This window comes from Prinia subflava, chromosome 5 (genome assembly GCF_021018805.1).
Source record: "Prinia subflava isolate CZ2003 ecotype Zambia chromosome 5, Cam_Psub_1.2, whole genome shotgun sequence".
Lineage (NCBI taxonomy): Eukaryota > Metazoa > Chordata > Aves > Passeriformes > Cisticolidae > Prinia > Prinia subflava.
Window position 1 is genome coordinate 33,104,077 of NC_086251.1, and position 15,229 is coordinate 33,119,305.

The window sequence follows — 15,229 nt, forward strand, 5'->3', positions numbered from 1 at the left end:
TTCAGTGAATCAATTGAGTTCCTTTTCCTACTATTAAATCAAATTACAGAGGAAGCATGTACAAGATACCTTGCAATCTTGTAAAAAGAAAAAAAAAAGGGAAACTTTTCTGTATTATGTTTTAAAATACGCTGACTGAAACAGTATGAGTATATTACACTTTCATCTTTTAAAAATGCCAAATATTTCCAATTGAAGTATTAAGGTACGCTGACTGTGAAAGCTTATACTTAAACATCCACCTAATCTTTGAAAAACAAATAACTTTCACCTTCAGTGACTTCAAATCCCTCATACTTTCTGAGCATCCATTTTATGTCTTCAAATATTAATATAAAAAAATTATCACATAATCTTTTTCCCATTATATGATCTACTATATTTTATTTGTATTGATCCATCAGTTGCTCTAAAAGCAAAAGAAAAGAATACCTCAAAGAGTACCTGAAAATCATTGTAATATTCATAAAATACCTTTTAAAATCATCATGAGTCCAATGAGAAATTTTCTTTTTGTAAAAGCAAAGTTGATGCAAAAATTTGGCTGTCTCTTGACAGGAGACAACAGGGGCATCCTTTTTGAGTATCTCTACCTAACAAGCTGAGGCCAAAGTCTTCATTGGAGTCTGTCATTAAGGAACTGTCAAATGTGTTTTATGCAGTTGATCTCCCAGCCTTCATCAATGCTTGTGAGTCCATATTGTGAGCTGACTTGCTAATTTTGCTCTTACCCCAAAACACACTGATATTTTTTGTTATTATGATCCTTTAAATTTACTCTAGAGGAAGGAAGAGGGAAGGCCCTGTTCAAATGCAAATTTTATTGACATACTTATGTAAGAGTCAGAAAATACTGACAAATGTTATCCACAGCTGCCATGACTTAACCGGTTCAGATATGTCTGCCATTGTAAGTACAAAGCCTATTCAGTAAAGGAGTAAAGTATATTATTTAAAGCAACTGAATGATCAGCTTATAAGTGATAGACTAAGCAGCAGTTAGTAAAATAAAAAGTATCCTTGAGAGTTCCTCTCTTTGACTGGGAACCCGTGATGCAAGATGTTAGAGATAGTAACTTCCAAGCAAAGGGCCAAATTTTGACATTGTAAGAGTCAGTACAGAAACAGCTTCCTTGTTTTGTGTGGAAGTGACTTGCTTTCTTTGAATGACTATTTAAAATATTCTACTTTCTTTTGCAGCAATTATAAAAATTTCCAGCAGCCTTTTTGTTTTCTTTCTCTCCCACCATTTTGAAAGGTGGAATCATTACTTGATTTGGAATTTCCTGACTACTTCTGCTTCTAAGTCAAAATTTTCCTGACTTTTGTGGAGCTAAAATCTCAAGCTTTTAAGGCTGAGTAAAACTGTAGCCCTCTCTAAACAGTCTGTCCAGCTTCAAGAAAATAAAGTTTAGCCCTGATGATCAATATGGTGTTTCTAGAGTCTGATCTCTTCTCTGGCACCCTATCTGTATGTGTGTCTGTCTCTCTCTCTTTCTCTGGCTATCATATCTCTACTGCCCAAGTCTTATACTGCATAATTAGATGTATCTCATCGTGACACCTCTTCATCCCCATTTCTTTTTCACTTGGACACCAAAGAGCAATCCCACTTCTTTCTTACTGAAATGACGTGCTCCCTGGATTACAGCCCAAAGGCAGCGTGTTTGCCAGTTGCAAATGCTGATTATGGCTATTGATATGATTCCATAAATATCTTTATATGATTCCATAAAACCTACCTTACTGGCTTCTGTGCACTATGAAAGTTTAAATTAATCCACTACCTGAACTGCCTCAAAAGCTCAGCATATTCTGGTTATGTGCATTCAGGTCAATCATAATGCTACCATGTGAGTGCTCAAGTTTCTGACAACATTCACCTAAAAATGGTGGCTTTTGAAGGTTAATATAGATTCATTTTTCACATAATTACAAAAATTTCTTTGAGAGAAGTAGTGATATAATCTTACTAGCTTTGTGTATTTTCATTATCTGAAAATGAAGTAGAAAATTTGCACTAAATATTTATTTTAAATGCAGATGGAAAGAACAAAACTATTTTGCTATTATATTTCCTGCATTTACTTAAACACAAAGTAAATTCAATTTTTAATCAGAAGAACAAAATTACCTTTACCCTCCTGAATTTTTGAATGGACATTCAATTCTAAGTACTTGGGAATTTTCAGAAAAAGAAAGTAGGTTATCAGTAACTGATGATAATGTGACAAACCTCATTCTCAGTTTGCTAAGATTACAGTAGGAAAAAATAGTTACTATCTGTCCTGAGTATTAAACCAAATAGCCTGGTCCCTGTTTAAGTTCTTCTGGTTGAGATTTTTCAGAGGAATTGAAAGGAATTTAGCAAAAAAGTTAAATCATACTGAATTTCAGTGCTATTTTGACACTTCATTCCCTCATTCCACATCATGCTTGACTGCATCATCCCATAGATCAAAACTGATGTTGGAATTCTAGCTAGAAACTAGGAAGCCACTGTAGCTCAGAGAAAATTAGGCAAAAGGTTGCTCTCAGAGGTATTCTAGGTGTGAACTACAATCTTTTGCTGTTTCAAGTTAAGATAAAGAGCAGCTCAATATGACACACCAGAGAAATCAGCAAAAATCACATCTGTACCAGGAGGAAAATGATGTCATTGCTCAGACAAGGTAGAGAAATAACGAATACCTGGGCAAGGATATTTGACAACGGATCAACTACCAAGAATCCAACAAACATGTGAGCTGATAACCAGATGATCATTCTCGTTATAAAATTGCTATTGCCTTCTCCTTTGGTTTATCTTGTGTCAGCCTCCCTCCACTGAGCTCCAGCCAGCTCTTATTCATGTGTTCTCTTTTTAGAGAAGCTGCTTGCACATTTTGTAGCCCTAGCAAGGTCAGGTGCAATAGAGCTGTAAATATGGAGCCATCACCAGGCTGAAATTTCAGCTGTTTCTGCTTCCTAGAAAGAGTGTAAACAAAATGAGAGCCCTTGGAAGTCTATATGATGTGCCTTGAAGGAAAAAAACAATAACATTTCTTCATTAGGCTCTAATATATGCTCAGTGAGGAAGAAATGGAGTCATGTCACTAACACTGAGGCTATTTCTGTGAGATCTATAAAAAAGAGAGGAAAAATATCTCATGATCAGTGTGTCAAAAGCAGATGAGAGATATAACAGGACCGGCATGGATGCACTCAAAGTCCCACTATTGCTACTATCATTAAGTGGCTTTTTGGCGTAGTTGCTCTCAAAAGGAATTAGAACAGGGTGTTTTTACAAATCAGAAAATATGTAATTGAGCTGTGATTGGATTATCATAATTTGTATGTTGTTGGAAGAAAAGTTTCTCCCTTTTTATGCAAGTCTTTGTTAATTCTGTGATTTCACAAGTGTCTGGATTTATCATATTTTCTTGCTTTTCTCTTTATATTCATCTAGCTTTCAACTCAGTTAAAAGATGAAAACAATATAGATGAAAACATAAAGATTATTTAAGGGAGCTGAGAGAGTTCTGTGGAGAACAGTGTACATGCTGAATATATAAAATCAGGCAGAAGAAGAGGCTAGAAGCCTGTTACGAGTGTATGCAAAGATTGTATGTGCTTGTTATCATACTGGTGGAAGAGCAAATCAAGGACATCTTGTAGACTACAAAATAGCTACAATGGCTGTGGGCCAATCATCTCACAAACATGAACCTATAGAACCTGAACTGTCATTTATTTTATGTCAGTTCAAGTTCTTAACTTATTTATTTTCCAGACACAACTACAATGGAACAATAAAAGGAAGACTCAACTAGCAGAGGTCTCACCTCTATTTTGTATAATTTGCTGCTTAAAAGCTTACAGAGTAAAACATGTAAATATATGCAGACCTGAGAGTAAGACCTTAGTAAGGAAATTACAGAGTATGGCTGAGGAAACTGTGGACCATAAACAAGAAAAGCACTATGGCTACTAAGCACCTAGAAACCTGCTATAAATTGTTGCAAGGTTCTGCTTCAGTGGATTTAATATTCTGGGAGAGGCTGGCTTTTGGCTTCTTGCAGCAGGAAATTCACTGGGGCGGGATATCACAAGGATTCTTGTTATACCCAGCCCAGCTGCAGCTCTTGGTGACATGAATGGGGGAAGCTGTCAGAGGTATTACTCAGTCCTGGAATGCAGATTTTCCTTTGGAACAGCACAGCTTGAGGAGAGAGGTACTGGAAATCACATACTGATGCTGTTGCTTGTAAGATTTCTACTCCAATGTTTCCAATACTGAAAAATTTCAGATATGACATGTAATCTTTTCAAGTCAGATCCTCTGTTGATAGTCTAGGCCCATTCAAGTCAATTAAGGTATCTCAATTTTAAATTATTTCTCCCTTAGCTTGGAGGTGTTTATCCACACCTTACTTTTGAGATTCTGAATCTTTAATTTTTTTGTTTGGTTTCTCTCATTAAAGGAGTCTAGAACACAAAAGATTTTTGTATGCTATGTACATATTGGAGATTTTTAGCTGTTTCATGAAACACAGAGAATTGAAGGCAGAGAACCTTAAATGTCAAACTAAATATATAGATGAAAGTGGAGAAGTATAGGGTCAGATGTCTGAATGAGGTTGGAACCTATTCAAACATCCACATAAAATGACCAGATTTTCAAGTGCCCAGAGGAGCCAGAGGGTAGGAAACACTCTTAAAATGCATGACTTATTTCAATCAAATTTGAAGTGTGAGAAATTAAGGAGGTTCTCTCTAGTCTACGTCTAGAGAGAAAGAGGAATAAATTCCTTTCCACTTTAAATTTTAGATATTTTCCAGAATAATTTTTTGTTACTGAATACCACCACAATTCCCCTAGCATAATTTCGTTTTTCCCGAGCCAAGATGATGAAAGGCTGATTAATTCTTTGCAGTTGACTCAGCATTCCCCTGATGCCCACTGCTATTTACAAGAGAAGTAGCTATAGTCCTTTCTTTGGCCAGAAAGAGGTAATTCTTTCTTTTCCAGCCTTTGGCCAGACCTGTAGGTCTTGCTATGAACCCTTTCACATATTTCATCAGAGGAAATTACAACTATTTTTAATTCAGACAGAAAGCTTCCAACAAGCATGACCCATCTGTTAGAGATGTGCTATAATGAACTTTCAGAAGAAATACCCCCCAGCATGCATAGCACCCCTTCTCAGAAAAATACAGGGGAATCTGGACTCCACCAGCTCAGAGCTGCCAGGAGCAGGATAGTACATTTATGCAAAATTTTCATTTGTGCTTAATTTTGAAAGTTGCCAACCTTTGCAAAAACACAACAAAAATAATCTTTCAAGTATGACTTCTAAGCAGATTTAATGATATCTGCTGACAATCTGAGACAGTAACTCTGGGAAAGGTGTGAAATGCCATACTAATCACAACATGATGCTAAATCAACAATCTAACAATACTTTAAAAATCAACCACATTATTTGGTTACTTCTTAAAGGAAATGAAAATAGCTTATCTTATGAACAATTAATAATTAATAACTTGCTATAGTAAGGAAGCCAGATCTGAGAGCATACCATACACTTCATTTTTCCAGCAGCAAGACAATTGATATTCACCTGACCCATTTCTTCCCAGTTTTGGATTTTAGAATACTGGGCTAAACCTTTGTCAGTTCCAACTGACATCAAATCTGGCACAACAAAAACCCCCTGAAAAAATCTGTTGTAGAAAATGCAAAACCAGCTACTACCCCTTAACCCAGTGAGCACCAAGATAACTTGTGACACAATGACCAAAGTAGCCTGAAGAAACAGGTGGGCGTCTTGTACACATGCATGTTTATCTTGCCTATTTCCACCTTCAAAAAAGACTCTAAACCTCTCCTCTTCTAAATGTGAGGGATGACTATTATAAGTCACAGCCAAATAGAGGTCCCAGTGTCTAGGCCATCAGGCCAAACATACCACAGAATATTCCCCTATGATTATGCTGAAAGACATAATCAACCTAAAGGAAAGGCTGCTTTGAAAGACCTGATTTACAAGGAAACAAATTTGCCTATCATATAACAAACTGCAGAAAACTCTGATATGACAGTTCTGGACTAGAATTATGGAAATCCAGCCTAGCCTGCCCTAGGATGCCTTAGGATGACAACAGAGGTGTCACTACCCACTCAAAGTAAACCCATATGGGCAATGTTTCATGGAACTAGTATGGGCCACCAGCTGGTAACACTGGGGAATGATTCTACCAAGGGTTCAGCTTTCTCTGCTGTCACCAAGTCATTTGCAGGCACTCTTGGCAGGGCTTCTTGACACTTGTAATGCAATGCCCATGGTTTTCATCATAAGTGACACAGCATTTTTGAAATATGTGATACACAAAGGTAAAGTATAATGAGTGTACCACCCAGAAGGACTCACAAACACCTGAAAGCAGCAAGGTATGACCAAGTGAGAGGAAGACCAGTCTGTTGGATTACACCATTAGTTCTGAGGATTTTTATCACTTATATTCAATCAAAATTCAATTAATATGTAGCTGCCTGTGCAGGATACTGTAAATCTTGTCTTTTGTATTAAAGGTAGTTGTGAGATTACAAACCATTAGGAGTGACTTTTGTTCTATGGGTTTTCTATAATGTTCATGTGACTGTGTACCTTGCTTTTATTTCTTTTACAGATACAGAGCATGCCTAAAGTAATCAGCTTTGATTAACTTATTTTCTTTGAAATTAATTCTTCACAAAAGTTTTGCAGAGAAGACATAATTTTTCTCATGAGCCTAGATTCTCAGTGGCACAAAAGGCAAGCCAACCAGACATTATACCAGACCTAGAATTACGAGATGTGTCCCAGCAAAATTCTGCAAATTATACCACATTTTACACTGGACTCCTGCATGCCTCAAATCCACTTTTACCCAAAGCACCTACCTACTGTAATCACAGTGTTGTAGTCATGAGTGCACAGCATTCAGCCTGCTGAGATCTATTTCATGTTCCCAATGCATACCAGATACCAGACTGGTAGATTACTATATCTGTGTTCTCCTACCTGTCACTGGGAATAAATTATTTAATATACAGTTGCAGGATTAAGACTTGATTTTTTTTCTTTGGAAAGGAAAAAGCAGCATGGGTCTTACTAAATTTAATTCATCTCGCAACCCTGATGTCAGAACTATTTGACTTTCTAAAAATTTTAGACATAGCCACCTATCACAAGAATCAAAAAAATTTTTTATATATAAATTGATTAAATCACCAAGAGTGTGCAATCATCTTCTGTGGTGTATCTCAGATTGGAGTGGACAGTTTTGGGGTTTTTGTTTAACATATGCATATAATGATGGTAACAGAATGTTCCTGTTGAATAGGTAAACTCTTGAAGATGAGAAAAACTAGAATTATTAAGGCAATGCACACCATGTTAATTCACCTTTCTTGGGTAGCTTATAAAAAAGGCTTTGATTACAGATGTCATTTTTTTTCCATGGGTCCTCTGCCTCATCCCATGCACAGGATGTACAGATAGTCAATGAGCAGTGATCAAATGTAGTTTTTATTCTTGTTGTTCAATTGGCAGCTTCAGGCCTTATATACTGCACACTATTCAGACCCAGATATGAAGACAGAATTATTAAATTCCTCATGAGTTTTCCTATAACTATCTGCATCATCATAAATATTTACTATCTTACTTCTACAAAACCTCTGCTAGAAGAGAATATATTTCCATATGAGTTGTTTCACAACATACAGAGAAATAAAGCACAAACTAAAATTGAAAAAAATTCCTTAGCACGAATGCTCAATTTGAGATATTCCAAACTTAATGTTTTGGAATGTATGGCACGAAGTGTCCCTTTGTGCTCTCAGAATTGCTTTTCTCTTTCACTTATCTTGCAGCACTTTTGCCAATCCAGCACCAGAGTTCCAGACTTAATGTCACAAAATGAGAAAAACACAAGTAGCCAGCTGTTTAAAACCCAAGTGAATTGATTCAGTCAGTGTCCTGGATCTGCAGAATTCAGGACAGACAAAAAGAGAACTATGCTATTTGGATCAGTTGCCTGATTTTTAAAATAATCTTTTTTTTTCTTTAGCATTTCCTTGTGTCTTTCACCACACAACCTGTGTAGTCAAAGAACCATTCTGAAGAAAATCCTTAAGAATAAAAATCTCAATCTCCTTACAGTGGTGCCATCAGGCACTCTAAGTTTCTCCAACACATCAAGAGTTCATCAAGGAGTGCTGAGAACAGCCAAGATTTTTTGCTTCATTATTTTTTTTTTTGTATATTGTATGAAGAACTGTCTTTGGGGCACTTTTAGGGTATCTTTACTTATTGGACATCTAAGCACATCCCTTCTTTGGGAGTCTAGCAAGCTAGACTTTGCATGAAACATTGCACAGACATTGCATGAGATATAATCCCGTGTGAGCCTAGTGGCAAACTGTACTCTTCAGAGCTGTATCATGAAGCAGAAGCTTATTTGATCAACTAAGATTGCACAAGTAATTGTGGGCATTTCCTAACTTTTCAGTGCCTGGCTTTAAGAAGCTAATTTTTGTGTGGCTTCTATTTTCTATTTCTTGTAATGCAATATAAAACCTTTTATTTGTCATATGACATCATATTGATGTCAACGCTGGTTTTCAGCAAGAAAGCCAGCTTTCTACTTACACATCTGTCTCATCATCTACCAGTGCAATGGGGGACCATGAGACATTATCAGTGAGAGTCTCTCTGGGATTCTCTAAGCCATTTCTACAATAGTAAGTGTACTGGCAGATGCCTTGATTATTGTCCAACAAATATCTGCTGAGAGCAGAAATCTCTTAAGGCTCAGGAATTCCAGATTCAGTTTTACATTTTAGAGGACAAAGTGCTTCAGGGCTCAGATCTTTCTGACTATCTACCAAGCCAAATCTCCAACTTGGACTGTGTTACCTCCTGTTTGTCAGTGTGCCAGACCTCTGTGTTCCCCTTCTTCATCATCTCAGTATCATCACCCTAAGTGTCATCACCTCCGGATGCCTGGCTTTCAGCTCTACACGTTTTATGTCAGATTATCCTCCTTACAAACCAACACTCTTCCTCTCATATTCTCCAGTAGTTTTTCAAGCTATTATTCCCCTGATTCCCAACTAAATGCAGGTTATTTTTTTCAAACACGGTGAAACAACTTTTTCTCAAACTTAGAAACAACCAAGCTGGTCTTGCAGCTCTTCAGTGCAGGGAGAGTGAACCTGAAAGAAACGATTCTTCAAGGAAAAGTTTATACCAAGCCATTGATGTTTTGACACAGTTCTAAACAAGTGAAATATGGTAGTCTAAAGGGAAACATCAAACTAACTTGGCTGCAGGCAGCTGCTGGCTACACCTACCATAAATTGTAGTCCCTTTCACATAAATAACCAGGCCTGGAAACGTTGCTTTTTCATTTGCAAATACATCAATTTGTCTCTTCTGATACAGCTTTTTCAGGTCATCTGGCACCATAGGACCAGAAACTGGGCAAGCCTCCCTAGATGTGAATTTCTTCAGTGTGGGCTGATGTAGTGTCAGAACATGGCAAATGAAGGAAGTGCCATGGTTGCAGCTCTGCTGCTCTTTGGCTATTGACAGATCTTTGCTCCAGAGTCACTATCAACCAGCTTACTGTGAATAAGAGCCCTGCAGCTGCATTTAAATCTTTCAAGATAACATGAAGGTATCCACAAAGTAAAGGTTCCATCATCAATTTATGTCTTGTCCATCATTGTGGGCAGGAATTTTCTTTTTCTCCACAAAATGTTGATCTAGATATTTTCTGAAGGAGCATAAATACACCAATGCCAAAGGTGGAGCTCCTGGTCAAAAGGAATGCAATTAGTCCACAATTTATGAAGAGTTTTGAATCCAGATTTAATCAATGTGTATTGCTTAGATTTGTGTGTATAAAACGAGACAAAACCTGGAACATGCCAGGACATATTTTAAACATATTTTAAAATAATATGAGCTTGCTCCACTCCCTAATACAAGCACAAGCAGAAACAGACTAGTCATAGTCCCAGCTATGCTTTCTCATTTGAGTCCTCCACACCATATCTTGAATTGCCTTGCAATAGCTTTACATGGCAAATACAGGGAAGCCAAACTGACCTTTTGAAATTGCTGAGTTAACAATATGGATACACACAGAGAGCACAGCATGGCTAAACTACTTTTAGACAAGGTAATCGAAACAAAAAGGATTAGATCAAACTCAATTTATTTGAGATGGTCCAGCAGCCATGAGTCTCATCAAAAGAGAGGTACATGTCACCAGAAGCAGCAAACCCAAAAAGTGACACAACATTTCAAAAAGCTACTGTTTGGAATAGCAAAGATTAAAGTGAGGCAGAGGTTCCTTATCTGCTGTATCATGGTATCTGAAGACTAAAATGGTGCCATTTGAAGGCACTGTGGTATGCACACACACTCATCACCACGAGATGAGTTTGCACAGCTGATCAGTAGCAATGTGTCCTCTGGAAGATGCATATAAGTCCTTCTGGTAAAACTTAAGCTTTTTACAAGAATCCAAAAATATTGCATCTGTACTGCTTCATCAGCATTATCATTTACCATTGCCACTTTTCCATTAGTTCCTTTACATGGTTTCTGTCTGTGTGAGGGGATCTTCCCCTCTGGTGTATCTGCCCCATGGAGTAATTTTGCTGTATCAGCTCTTCCTTTTAAATCTCAGCTTGTTGACTAATTATCTAAGTTTCATTTTGTCATTATTCATGTGTGAAATCATATTATTTCATTCTGGAAGGCCTTTAGGGATACAGTTTTCATGAAAGGAACCTTCTGAATTCTTGAACCATATAGTCGATTGCAGCAGTGTGGCTACCAGTGACAGTAATTCTTCGAACCCTCTTGCATCCTACTGCTGTCTTACTGACCTCTTACCTATTTGGTACAGGCTGCCAAGATCCCTAAACCACAGTACATAAAAAGTACGATACATGCATTTTTCTGAAGTCAAAGTCAGGCAAAGCACCGTGAAATAAGAAATGCAAATAACAAGATATGAGACATACATTGTTCAACATAGCAATACATATGACAGCAATAGTCACATCACTGTGAGAGGAAAGGTGGTATAAAACAGCAACTGAAATCTACTGTTAAAAATTTGAGGAAATACTTCTTAATCATCTAATTGTTTATTTCTAGGCATGAAATAACTCAGACATTGACAAGAAAAATTGACGGGCGATTTGACTAAAACACATGCTGTTGATTAATATTTTATCCATTAATAAAAACTAATAAGCCAATGCCCACAGCAAAATACTTCTTTAAAGTTTTCCTTGTTTCATAATTGTGTGGAAAAGAAAACACAACTTTTATGAAGTTCTTCTACTCTGTTGTTATTTTACATTTATACAGAATATCTCATGGTTCACATTTATCATTGTCAGTGTATCTTGACTATTTATTTCAGTAACTAAATTAAATTTAATTTGCTAAATAAATTGGAACGTACAATTAAAATAACAGCCAGAGTCTGAGAGAAACCTATGAATGTCAAGGAAGTAAAAGCCAAAGCCCTTCCTCCAGCCTCTGATGTTTGGGCTCTCAAGAAAAGGAGAAGTCACTCTCTCTGATTGTTCAGGATATTTTAAAAATATATATCTATATAAGGGATAAGTCTTCACATTTCTTCTTTTGTCCACTTTTATTTAATTCTGCTTGAATTCAAATGCTAAAAATGTTCATTATGTCACTAAAGTAAGTACCTTGAAAGCAGCATGGCTTTTTGCTTTATAGGTCTATGAAGGAACAGTGCAGGCAAATCTCTTGGCATTACTTTTGAATCTCTGGCCAACTTTGAACTTGTTTGTATGTAATATTTTTAAGTCATAATCTGTATGTATATCTGGTGTGTGCTTTGTGGGGTTTTTTTCTATAGGGGTTGCTAGGCATGTGTGCAGCTATTTTGCTTTGTGCATACATCGATAACCTGAGGACATTTGGGACCATCTTTGATGTCATCCTGTTGCTGTTTGCCAGGCTGAAATGACCACATGGACACTTGGAACTTTGGAGAAAATGCGAGCAGGCAGAAAGCCCTGATTTGTTTATTTCATCCCATTATATACTTTTAGAAAGGTGATTGTGTATTGGAGGGTGGAATTCCCAGCTCTTAACCACATTGGTCAAACAGACTGCCAACTAACACTCTCCTCCCATTAAGAAGAATGCAAAAACAATAACAGTGTTTACAAAAAACAATCTCTTGTTTGTGTGAACAGAGCATGAGAAGTGAAAACTTCTACTTTAATATGAACACTCAGAAAACTAGGAAAACTCAGGGTGACATCATCCATCTCCAGGCTGACTCTGGGTGCTGCACCCCCAGAGAAATCTGAAGGCAGCAATTTTACCAGGCCCTGTGCTGCAATCCCATAATCCTGCCCACCAAATTTGGACCATGGGGCCTGGAGGTCAACTGGAACTGGGGAGTCTGTGGCCCAGTTTTCACCCTAAAAAAAGGACAGGTCAGGCAGAATCAGGCTCAGATCTTCCAAGTACAAATTTGGTAAAATTTAAAATGCTAAATTTACACTTTTGCCAAATTAGCATATATTTCCAACAACAATCAAAAAAAAAAATGCAGTGATTGAAAAATCTACTATGTTTAGTGACTACACCTTTAGCAGAGAAGCTGAGGAAGCTGTAGCCTTGCCTTGAGTGCCAGCCAAGGCACCATGCACTCACTGCCACATCCAGTGGTAGAACCCCAGCTACAAGGCAGCCCTCACCATCCTGCCAGCGGACAGCCACATCCTCTGCAAATATGCACCCACATGTGGCCCAAGAAGTGCAGTTTCTCAGTTTGTGTGGAAGACACACAAATGGAGTATCTTTCAGGTAAGAAAAGAGCATAGGTGTTTTGAGGGGCAGGAGCATCTATCCTTGTGCATTGTATCTAGGTCTGACTTAGGCTTTCAATGCAACAGATCTATGTAACTGTAAAGCAGACCATTGGATTTTAATTTGTTAGTGTGTGCAGAGCTCAATTTCTTCTGTCATTTAAAGCTGTAGTTCTGTTTGTGTCTAAGTCACATACCCATTGAGTCTGAGGCGTGTCTATTACAGAATGAAGATGGACAATTAGAAAGCCATACATCTTCCTTTATTGCCATAAAATATTCAAACAGAAGTCAAACAGGTAGCACTTTCCAGGCACAGATGGTTTTTCAAGGCAGGGTGTGTTGCAAAAAATTTACCACTGAGGCTATGATGCTGAGGAAAATGTCTCTCTTAAGAAGTGCTAAGGACATTTGAAAAAATTCTGTCACCTTTTACAATACTTTTTGTACAGTTACATTTGTGAAGTACATACATGTAATGTAGGTATTTATTTGTGCTTTAGATTCCATTGTTTATTCTACATGTCTTTCCAGAAAGACAAGTCTTCTATAAATCGCGTGCCATATCTGCCAATCCCATGGTGATGATACAAAAAGGCACTAGGAACCTCTACTTAGGTAACAATTTCCTTCTCCAAAAGTCTTGTATTGAATGTGTTTACTCTTTACTCTGTTTACTCTTCCCTTGAGCAGGACACGTTTGTATGCATCATTCTGTAGGACAATATCCTAAGAAGGAAAATCACTCTCACAAAGTTGCTTACAAATGGGTGTCTCTTTTGGCAGTACACATTCCTAAAAACTGTGAAGCCAAACTGCTGTGTAACAATCCCAGAGGAGGAAAAAATGATATTTTTATTGTGCTCTTTGCATAATTTTTATTCTGTAGCCTGAAGAAGTAAAAAAATAGCAGTCATTAAAATAAATCTAATTCTCTCTCAACATCTCTGCAAGGAGAGTTAGTGAACTTGTGCGTAGATCCTGACTTACTCAAATTAATAGTACCTGCTGTGACATACCTGCTGTGTGCTGAGCCTGTAGTGACTTAGGTTTGCTTGATTGAATCAGCTTTTAAAATCACAAGTTGTTTTCAAATTATCTGCTCAAGGTCAGTTTCAGGAGGCTCTCTTCCCTATTGCTGCTGTTCCCTTGAACTGTACTTCAGAGTCCAGCTTCCTGGACCTTCAGGAGCTCTTCTGCTTTGCTGTCTTTCTCCTTCGTTTCCTCCTCCTCCACAGATGTGCAACCAGCTGAGCAGTAGCAATAGCTTGTATCCCTGCCTTGATGTTCCTTGCTTTCATTCTGTCAATTGTTTGATATTTAAAAATCAGCAAAATCTTTGCTGCAGAAGCCATATAATCACTGTGTCCTGGGCATGCTATACACATTTTTGTTTGTTTAGTTACTTATTTGGTTTTAAAGTACATCAATAACTTTTAATGTCAACCCTATACATGATGGGCAATGAACCCCAGACATTTGAAGCTGAGGTGAGCAATCCATAGTCTTCTGACAGAGAAGAGGAGCATCTTCTTTTTAAGTATCACTCCCAAAGTGGGTTATGAATGGCTGTAGCCTCTACTGAGTTAAATATTTATTATAATTAGTGGATTGTGCTATGTAAGGCATGGGAGTACATAAATAGGCTACTTACTGCTGAGGTAACACTAAGTACATTAGACATTGTAGTGAATTTAGACTAACTTAGACTAGATATTCTAGTCACTACGGAGTTATTCCCACCACTAATGGGGTCAGGGTTATAAACAGTCCCATCCTAGCCATTTAGCAAGGATCTGTCAATATTGACTCCAGTTGTTTTTCTCATGAATCCCACAGAAACTAACAAAGAACTTGCTTTACAGAACATATGACCATCCATTTCTCCCTGCAAATCATTCTGTTGCAGTTAGACTCTGAAAGTTGGATGCTGCAAGATGCAAAATATCTTCCCCTTATTCAGAAAAATGTTTTCAGTAAATATTTAAAGTTGAGCATATAACTGCACCTAGTAAGAGCCAATTTTGTGTTTGTCTTCTTAAGCATATGTGAAGTCTTTTGGTGGGTTGTACAGGAAATTTCAGTAGTTTATAGGAGTGAATAAGTAATTATGACTTGAGTAAAGTTGAAAGAGTAACAAATCAGGACCTTGTCAATTATAATGAAGTCCAGGTCTTCTTCCATTCTTTTTTCACCTAAGAGAACATATCCTACTAGTTTCCTCTATCCTCCCCACCACAGGTTTCCTAAACAAAATAAAAAACCACATTCTTACCTATTTTTCTTTATTTAAAATACTCAATAGCTGTTCTTCTATGTCTC

General features: G+C 37.3%; 1 long non-coding RNA gene across 1 annotated transcript; it reads left to right on the forward strand.

Moving 5' to 3' along the window:
* The first annotated feature begins 4,089 nt into the window (after positions 1-4,089).
* LOC134551645 (uncharacterized) lies at positions 4,090-13,532 on the forward strand. The gene is made up of 2 exons (XR_010080639.1): positions 4,090-4,214; positions 13,442-13,532. It is a non-coding gene; the product is annotated as an uncharacterized LOC134551645 (long non-coding RNA).
* The last annotated feature ends 1,697 nt before the right edge of the window (positions 13,533-15,229 follow it).